General features: G+C 39.9%; 1 pseudogene; it reads left to right on the forward strand.

Annotated features, from left to right (window-relative positions):
- The first annotated feature begins 4,070 nt into the window (after positions 1–4,070).
- LOC114049476 lies at positions 4,071–7,453 on the forward strand (annotated as a pseudogene).
- Positions 7,454–8,920: the final 1,467 nt, after the last annotated feature.

Here is an 8,920-nt window from a genome sequence, read left to right on the forward strand (position 1 = left end):
AGACCCTCCCACTTAAGAAATGACTCTCCTGGACCTTGGAAGATGGGGAATGGTTTTCTCTGGAATATATTATTTACAGTGGTGGTTCAGACACTGGCTCATCAGTTGGTCTTCTAGAGTAAGCAGAACTTACTGCTGGTTTCCTGACCTTGAAAGAAAAATACACAGGAATGAATCTTCTTTAATCCTGAATGGGTAAACTCCATTTCCTTATTCATCTTCATATTCTGTGTGACTGAGGCTAGCAGTTCAATTTGCTAATAACCCCAGATTCTGAGCTCTGGGTTCAGACAATGGCATCTCATTCCCCTCCTTTCTCTGTGCCAAGGATGAGAGAAACTAGTAGAACTCTCTTGTCCTTATATCAGAGTACAATAGAGATTCTTATGGAAATTTGGATGATGAGAAATGTCTCTCCTAATTAATTCCCAATTTTCCTTAGATCTACAAGTCATTTCACACTGGAAAAATATAAATTGTTGTCCTTGTCTAAGGGAAAGAAGCCTTTGTGAATCCTAAAGTTAGCCTGGAAGATGAGACTGCCTTCCTAGACAGAAAACAAAAACACTCAAGGAACAAGATTGTCTGATCTTTGTCTTTGTATGCCCAGCATGTAGCACAGGGTCTTAACGTAAAGTAGGCACTTTATAAATGTTTGACTTGAATTGTTGAGTTGAGGTAAGGTTGACTCTCTAGCCCCCAAAAGATTGGGCCTGGCACAAAGGGGGAAATTTCCTTTTAACCACCAGTCAATTTCAAAAAGAGGTTAACTAACTATGCATCTACATCTAGGTTTCTAAGGGGAGAAAGCCTCTGATCTGTCTTTAAATTCTTTCAGAGCAATTTAGACTAATAGAGCCATAGACTATCCAAGTCAGTCAACTAGTCAACAGAGAACCATTTTTTATGCACTTTGTATGCGCCAGGCACTGTACTAAGCACTGGGGATATAAAAAAGGAAAAAAAAATCATGATTCCTGCCCTCCAGGAGCTCATATTCTAGTGGAGGAGAATTGTAATATCTAGGTATGTAGCAACTATATACAGAATAATGAAGGTAATTGGAAAGTGGTGGGGAGGGATTGGAAAAGATGTTCTTTGGGGTTGTCTAGAGCTAGAAGGAATCTTGAAATTCAGTCTCTCTCATTTTACAGATGAGAAAATAGGATTAGAGAGCTATCTAGGGTATAGGATGGCTTTCAAGGGAAGCTCTCCCTATTAGTGGACAAGACAGTTTTTTCTTGGCTTCTGACTTCCTTCCTGACTTTGCCTATTCATGATCTCAGCCATATGCATTGGCCTCTTTACTGTCTGACTTCCCAGATTTATAGCTTGTCTTTGGCTGTACCCTATTTCTGCTTCCTGTTCTGGCTATATGTGGGCTGATAACCCAATGACCCAGGCTGGTTAAAAGAAAAAAGACTCTAGGGAAGGGCAAAAAGACTTCAAGAGCTTGAATGAAGTCATTATCAGTCATCTTAGGTATCTGTGATATTCCCTGTCCAACCACAAACAAAATCTGAACCACACAGGGGCACTACTATGTTGTTCTACCTGACCTTTGTCTATGGTCTAGGCTGATTGATATGGAAGGGGGGCTTCTTCCTGGACAGTGTGGAGTCTGTGGTTCTATTGTGAAAGGTAGAGTTGTTCAAATTGCATGCTACCTTGTATTACTGGGAGTTTTACTGTTTTGTTAATTAGATGGATTTATATGAATTACCTGCTTTATGAGAATCTATGAATATTTACTGGAAAAGTCAAAGAGAAAAATCTCACTTTTTTTGTCATTTGACATAGCACCATGCTTTGAGTGAGATCTATTAGCCAACTCTCCTTCATGCCTTCCATTAACCTGTGTTATTTGGATATGTGCTTGTAAAGCTGCTTCTTCCAATTTTTTAATGCCCTCTGTGTTACTCAAAACTCTGGTTTTGGGTGATAAAAATAGCATCCATCTTAAGGTCATTGGATCATAGATATAGCTGGAAAGGACCTTAGAGGTCATCTAGCCCAATCCCCTGATTTTTCAGATGAGGAAACTGAGGCCCAGAGAGATAAGGGACTTCTCCAAGGTTATGAAGGGAGTAAGAGGTTTGGGATTTGATACCATGTTCTCTGACTTCAAATCTAGCCGTCTTTTTCAAGGTACTACTGCCTGTTCCAGAAGGCATGATTTGACCTGTAATATATCTGAATTCATATAATGAACTACATTAGGTAGAATGGGATTTAGTACTACTTTGAGTATGTGGGAAATGAGTGCAATACAGTAACTCAATTTATATAGCACTTAATGGTTTCCAGAGTGCTTTCCTTGCAATAACGTTGTGAGGTAGCTAGGGCAAGTATTGTTCTTCTCATTTAGTAGACGTGATAATGGAAGGTCAACGAGATTAAATGACTGTCCTCATGAAGCTAGTAAATATTGGTGCTGGGAATCAGACCCAAGTCTCCTAAAATGCAGTTATGGAATCTTAAGAATTAGAATAAATCCTAAAGGTTATCTAACTCAGCCACCAAGTTGGTGCAGAAATTCTGAGATCTCTTGAGAGATAGTTATTCAGATTTTTCTTGAGTACCTTCAGTAATGGGGAACTTACTACTACATAAAGATGCCTCTTTCATTCTTGGACAGAAATAGTTGCTAGAAAGTTATTATGTAATATGAAAATGAATGAAAAAAAGCAGTTATTAAGTAATTACTATATGCCAATGTGCTAAGTGTTGGGTATGTAAAAACAGACAGTCGGTGCCCTTAAGGAGCTTACATTATTCTAACAGGGGAGATAATACACAAAAGGCATTGTTGGGCAGGTGTGGGCATTTGGTTTTGAAAGTAACTTAAACAATGATGAGTGAGGCCACAGGGTAGTAGATTGACACGTTTCATCCAGGAGTAATGGCAGAGTTGACTTGGTCATAATTTGTAATTCTTGAAAGGGATTGTTGGGAGAGGAAATCGTACAAGCATGGTGGCCAAGGTGGTTGATGAGGAGATGACTAAAGAGTAAGAAGTAAATGAAGCATGTCTGGGGTTTTACTGAAATTAAGAGGCAGTCAGCATATTAGTCATCAAGGGCACCAGGGTGGAAGTATCTCTAACATGGTAAGGCAACTGGCAAGGAGATGGCCTGTAGCTTACATTTCTTACATGGCTGATGTGGGATTTTTTTTTTTTGCTTGACTATGAATATTTGTCATAAGCTTTTGTCTTTCTTTTTCTGGAGGTGGGACTGGAGGTGGGACATTTTGTTATTTGAAAAAAAAATCTCTAGTTCTTAGTCTTAATTCTGCTTTTTGAAGCAAGGAAGAACAAGTTTCTTCTCCCATGATAATTCTTTGTTTTTGAATGCATATGGGGTATCTTCCCTTAGCCTTTTCTTCTTCAGACTAAATATTCACAGGCTCACAGGCTCAGGCAGCCACCTAGTCCAATCACACTTCAAATGAATACCCATTTCAATTTCTTTGCCAAGGACTCATCTACCCTTTACTTGCAGACCTCCACTGGCCCTAGAACTCATGAGCTCCGAAGGCAGCCCCATTCTACTCATGGATAGCTCTAGTGGTTCAGAGACTTTTCCTCATGTCAGGCCTACATTTGCCTCTTTGGAACTGTTTTAGTCACTGACTACACATGTGACCCTGCGCAAGTCACTTAATCTCTGTCTTCCTTAGTTTCCTCATCTGTAAAATGAAGATAATAATAATACCTACTTCTTAAGGTTGTTGTGAAGATCAAATAAAATAATATTTGTAAAAGTGCTTTGCAAACCTTAACATTTTATATAAATGCTATATTCTACCTCTTCTTCTTCCTCTTTTTCCTTTTCCTCCTCCCAAGGTGTTTATCACTGTCATGGAAGAGATCTAATAGAGTTCAAATTTAAGAGGGATTCCATATAGATGGTGTGATCCTCCATCCAGCTGGTGGATGATGACATTGTCTTCATTACATTGAGTCCTAGATGACTGCAAAGCCTCCTGGATAAGATCCATGACTGAAGAGTTCAGCATCATTATGTACCCAGGAAAAACCAACTGGATGAAGAATACCTATCGTGTAGATGATCAGATGCAGCAAGATTAAATGGCACATCAAGCTCATCTGTCAGGAAATGGACAACAAATCAGCTAGGCCAGCATTGAACAGGAGGAGGAGGGTGGGCTGGGTAGCCTTTGGAAAATTAGTGAGTTCTTTTGATGACCTTGCCAAGCTCCTCTTTGAAACAAAGGCCCATTTCTTTACCATTGATATTTTTTGATGTAGTTTGGTGGCTACAAGGCACAGAACACAACAATCTCCAAAGAATTGAAAATGAGCATCATCCAGAGGGCAATGGAAAGGTAGGTATAAGTAGGACACAATGCATTATGAACAAGAACTTATGAAGAAGTATAATATAGGATGTCATCTAATAAAAAATATGGGATGTCATCAAAGAAATGGATGAGGAAGGAAGGGAATGCATATTTACTCAGTGCCTACTATGTGCCAGGCAGTGTGCTAAGCATTTTACAAATCTCCCCTTTGATCTTCACAACAATCCTGGGGCATAGGTGCTATTATTATCCTCTGTTAAGGAAACTGAGGAAGACAGATGTTAAGTTCCCAGAGTCACACAGCTAGTACCTGAGGTGGGATTTCAAGTCAGATCCTCCTGGCTCTGATGAAGTCTGGAGGTTTAGGGGTGCTGGGACCCCTGAGATCGTGATGCTGGCCCTGCCTGAATGAATTTAACCCAAGTCTTCTTTCAGCCAGAGAAAAAGTCTATTAGAGATAAACCATATAGGCCAGACTCTTAAGGAATCTGAACATTAGTAATGCCCATAGAGACGAGTGAGCATGAGAAAATCTCAGCCTTTTGGGCATGAGAAAGTCTCAGCATTTAAATGGGGGCCAGGGTGGATCTTATATGCACTAAAGTAACTTTGGGTGACCAGGGAAGGGGCTGGGAAAAGGGTCTAGGTGAGAATTCCGATTGGAATATCTAAGAGATTGAATAGAAAATGGGAATAGATAATGAGAGGAACAGGAAGTGAGAAGTTTGAAAGGCATCTGAATAAGATCAAAAGGTGGGGCTAGGGCTCTCAAAGGGAGATAAGGAGCTGGGTCATAGACAAATGGGAGCCAGATTCCCTTTGGGGCAAGGGGCGAAGATTTGGCCCATACCCCATCAGCTCCAGTCCCAACATTCTATCCACTGTTCTACCTAGGTCAGTGAAAATGAAAGTGAATTGGTCATGTGGCAAGAGTGAATGATGACTAATGGATGGCCCATGTGCCCCATTGGTATCTTTGTGATTGCAAGAGAAAGGAAGTCTCCCAGAATATTGGGGGATTGTTATTGTTGTTGTTCAGTCATGTCTGACTCTTGGTGACCCCATATGGGGTTTTCTTGGCAAAAATACTGCAGTGGTGTGCTATTTCCTTCTCCAGTTCATTTTATAGATGAGGAAACTGAAGCAAACAGGGTTAGGTGTCTTGCCCAGGGTCACACACCTAGTAAGTATCTGAGACAGGATTTGAACTCAGGTCTTCCTGACTCCACGCTGGTGCTCTATCCACTGTGCAACCTAGTTGCCATTAGAAGATAGCTTGTGGCAAGTATTTTGATGGACTTAGATCAGTCACATGGGATGGGGAGGCAGGAATGATTTGTGATCTGCATCTCTGAAGGGAATATAGTCATGGTGACATTTCAGATCTATTTGAATGACAAGAGAACTTGAGTTCCCAACTTTGCTAATAACTATGGGCCTCAGTTTCCTTATCTGTAAAATGACGGGGTTAGGCTAGAGATCATCTCCAAGACCCCTTCTAGTTCTAAATCCTATGATCTTATGGACAGAATGTTTTCCTCTGTCTCTGGGTCTTGCGTTGTTTAGAGACTCATCACCTGCTAGGGCTCTCTACTGCAATTTGTTAATGTCTCTTATAAAAAGACTGGTGCAGAAGTGAACGTAATCCTCCAGATGTGCTTAGATTAGAAGAATACAATGGGACTAACTTTACTTGTCATGAATTCAGTACTTCAATTAATTCAGCCTGAAACAGCATTAGCTTTTTAGTAGTCACAACATAATGCTGGTTCAGCCTTCTGGTCCTTTAGGTATGAATTGTTATCAAGTAAATTCTCCTTCATTCTCCCCAAATACAATTGATTTTTTTGAACTTAAATGCAGGACTTTACATTTAACCTTCCCTTGAATCTGCTGTCCCCTCTGGCGATGTCTCACCTCTCTTTCACAGAGTACTAGAAAAGGTTTTTTTTTTTTTTTTTTTTTTTTTTTTTGTCCAGTTGCTTTCATTTTCTTACTTCCCACTTTCTTTTTAATCTCTTGAAAATTGGTTTCTGACCCCACCTCTCAATTGGGACTGTTCTTTCCAAGGTTATCAATGACCAGAGAGGGTAACTAGGACTAGCCATAGGAGTTTGGCCCCAGGGTAGAGAATTTCCCATGGGAAGGAAGTTTGTTCCAGAGTTATGAAATTTAAAATCGGCTGAGAAGTTCTTGTAATCTTCTAAGGGAAAAGAGTGGGGTCTCTCTAGGTTTCCCCATGTAAGTTACATTATCTTTAAACCATGTAGCAATTCTTGAAGCACTTTCATGATGCCTGGGGACACAGAGGTACCTGGAAATCAAATTCCTTCCTCAACTTCATCCTAGTTTTTAGATGATTACCCATAATACCTCACTGTGGGAGCAGACTCCAACTAATGGATGCATCAGATTTTGTATGTCCCTCCATGGAGAAGCTGTAGAATTGATGAGAAAGCACACCATGATGCACAAAGCCATTTGTGGGCATCTATGTGCTTTGTGCCCACTGAGGAGGATCTGATTGTGATTAATGGTATACTTCTGGCCAATAAAGTACCAGCCACTAGTTGTGGGGCTGTCATTGCCTCAAGAATGGGACTGTTCAGCCTAGAACACTGGTCTGAATCCCAAGAAGATCTTTCTCTTCCAGGCTTTTGGCATTCCCACCAAGATTTCCAGGGGCATGACTGAAACAGTCAGTGATGAGCATCTGATTAAGAGAGGAGACAAAATGGGAGCCAGGGAAGCCACATTATCAAACATGCTGAATTAATATTCTCTCATGCTCCTTTGGGGTGATTATTAAATAGATTTTTGACACTGGCAGCCTCTATAATCCTGGAGTGTTTGAACATCACAAAGGAAACTTTACACATTCATTTCTTGGAGGTTGTCTGAAATGTTGGCAATGTCTACCTACAGATTTGTTATCCAACTATTTCATTAGTAATCTACTCTGTCATCAATAGGTATAAGCAAGTCCTGGCTGTATCTGTGGAATCTGAGTATATCTATCCATTTGGTGAAAAAGGTGAAGGCATTTTGTTTAGCATTGATAACTGCTGCCATTTTGGCAGTGGCCACAACTGCTGATATTGCTGCTGCTTTTCCAATCAAGGTTTAAGTGGTAGGGAGATTGTGACTTGCTCAAGGTTTTACATATAGCAAATGACAGAGCTGGGATTTAACCTTGATTTTTTTTTTGACGGGAAACAGCACCCTTCCTACTGTATTCTAATGCTTCTCAGTCCTATACTCCTACGTGCATACTGGACATCCCCACTTGGATGTCCTGTCAGCCTCTCAAACTCAAAATATGCCAAACAGAACTAAACACATTTCCCCCCAAACACATCCTTTCTTCAAACTTTATTATTTCCGTTAATGGCACCATAAACTTTCCAGTCACCCAGGTTCACATCCTTAAAGTTGTTCTTGAATCTTCCTTCTCCTTCAACCTCCATATCCATTCAGTAGCCATCCTTACTGATTCTCCTTCCATAACATTTTCTGGATCTTTCTCCTTACTGACTTACATGCAGCATCTCTCCTAGTGTGGATCCTCACCACGTCTTGCATAGACTATTGTAATAAATATCCTTCTAACTGATCTCCCTGCCTCCATGTTCTCTAATCCATCATCTTCATAGCTGCCAAAATGATATCTTAAAATACAGATCTGACCATTTTACTGCTAATTTAAAAAAATCCCCCAAAAACCTTCAATAGATCCCAAGTACTTCTAAGATAAAATAAAAAATCTTTAGCCTGACATTTAAAGACCTCTGTAATGTGGTTCCCAACTAACTTTAATGTCTTATTCATATTCTCTATTTTAGTTGAACCAGTCTGCTAGCTGTTCTGTGTGCGAAATACTCTATTTTTGCACAAATGGTCACCCAAATCTATAAATTCTCTCCTTTCCCTCTATCTCACAGAATCCCTAGCTTCCTTCAAAGCACAGTTCAGGTGCCAGCACCTACATCAGGGCTACTTTAATCCACCTAGTTATTAGCACTCGTTCCTTCTTGAAATTATTTTGAATTACTTTATTTCCTTACTTACGTACATATTATGTCCCCTAAACAGGGGCTCAATATTTTTTGTGTGTATCATGAACCCCTTTTATCAGACTGGTGAAACCTATGGATCTCTTTCTAGAATAATATTTTTAAATGCATGAAATAACATGCATAAGATTCTAAAAGAGACCAGTGATATTTAAATTTGGTTTTCAAAATATTTTTAAAAAGAGGTTCGTGGACATCAAGTTAAGAGCCTTTGTACTAGTAGAATATAAACTAATTGAGAACAGGGGCTATTTTGTTTTTCATCTTTATATTCCCAATCATCTAGCAGAATACAACCTCTTCATGTAGAGATGAGGTAAAGGAAGAGGTGGCGGGGAGGAGGAAAGCTTCTGAGTGATGTGGCATGAGGAGAATGGAAGAGAGAGGTCTCAGCGATTGGCCTTAATTTTATTAGTGAAATATGAAGCAAGGTTCTCAGCTCACAGGGAGAGCCTTTAGAAGTTTAGGGAATGATGGAAATATTTTGAAAAGCCTCTGTGGTGAATGGGATAGTGAATCAA

This window comes from Vombatus ursinus, unplaced genomic scaffold (assembly GCF_900497805.2).
Source record: "Vombatus ursinus unplaced genomic scaffold, bare-nosed wombat genome assembly UNPS02014798.1, whole genome shotgun sequence".
In the NCBI taxonomy this organism is placed as follows: domain Eukaryota; kingdom Metazoa; phylum Chordata; class Mammalia; order Diprotodontia; family Vombatidae; genus Vombatus; species Vombatus ursinus.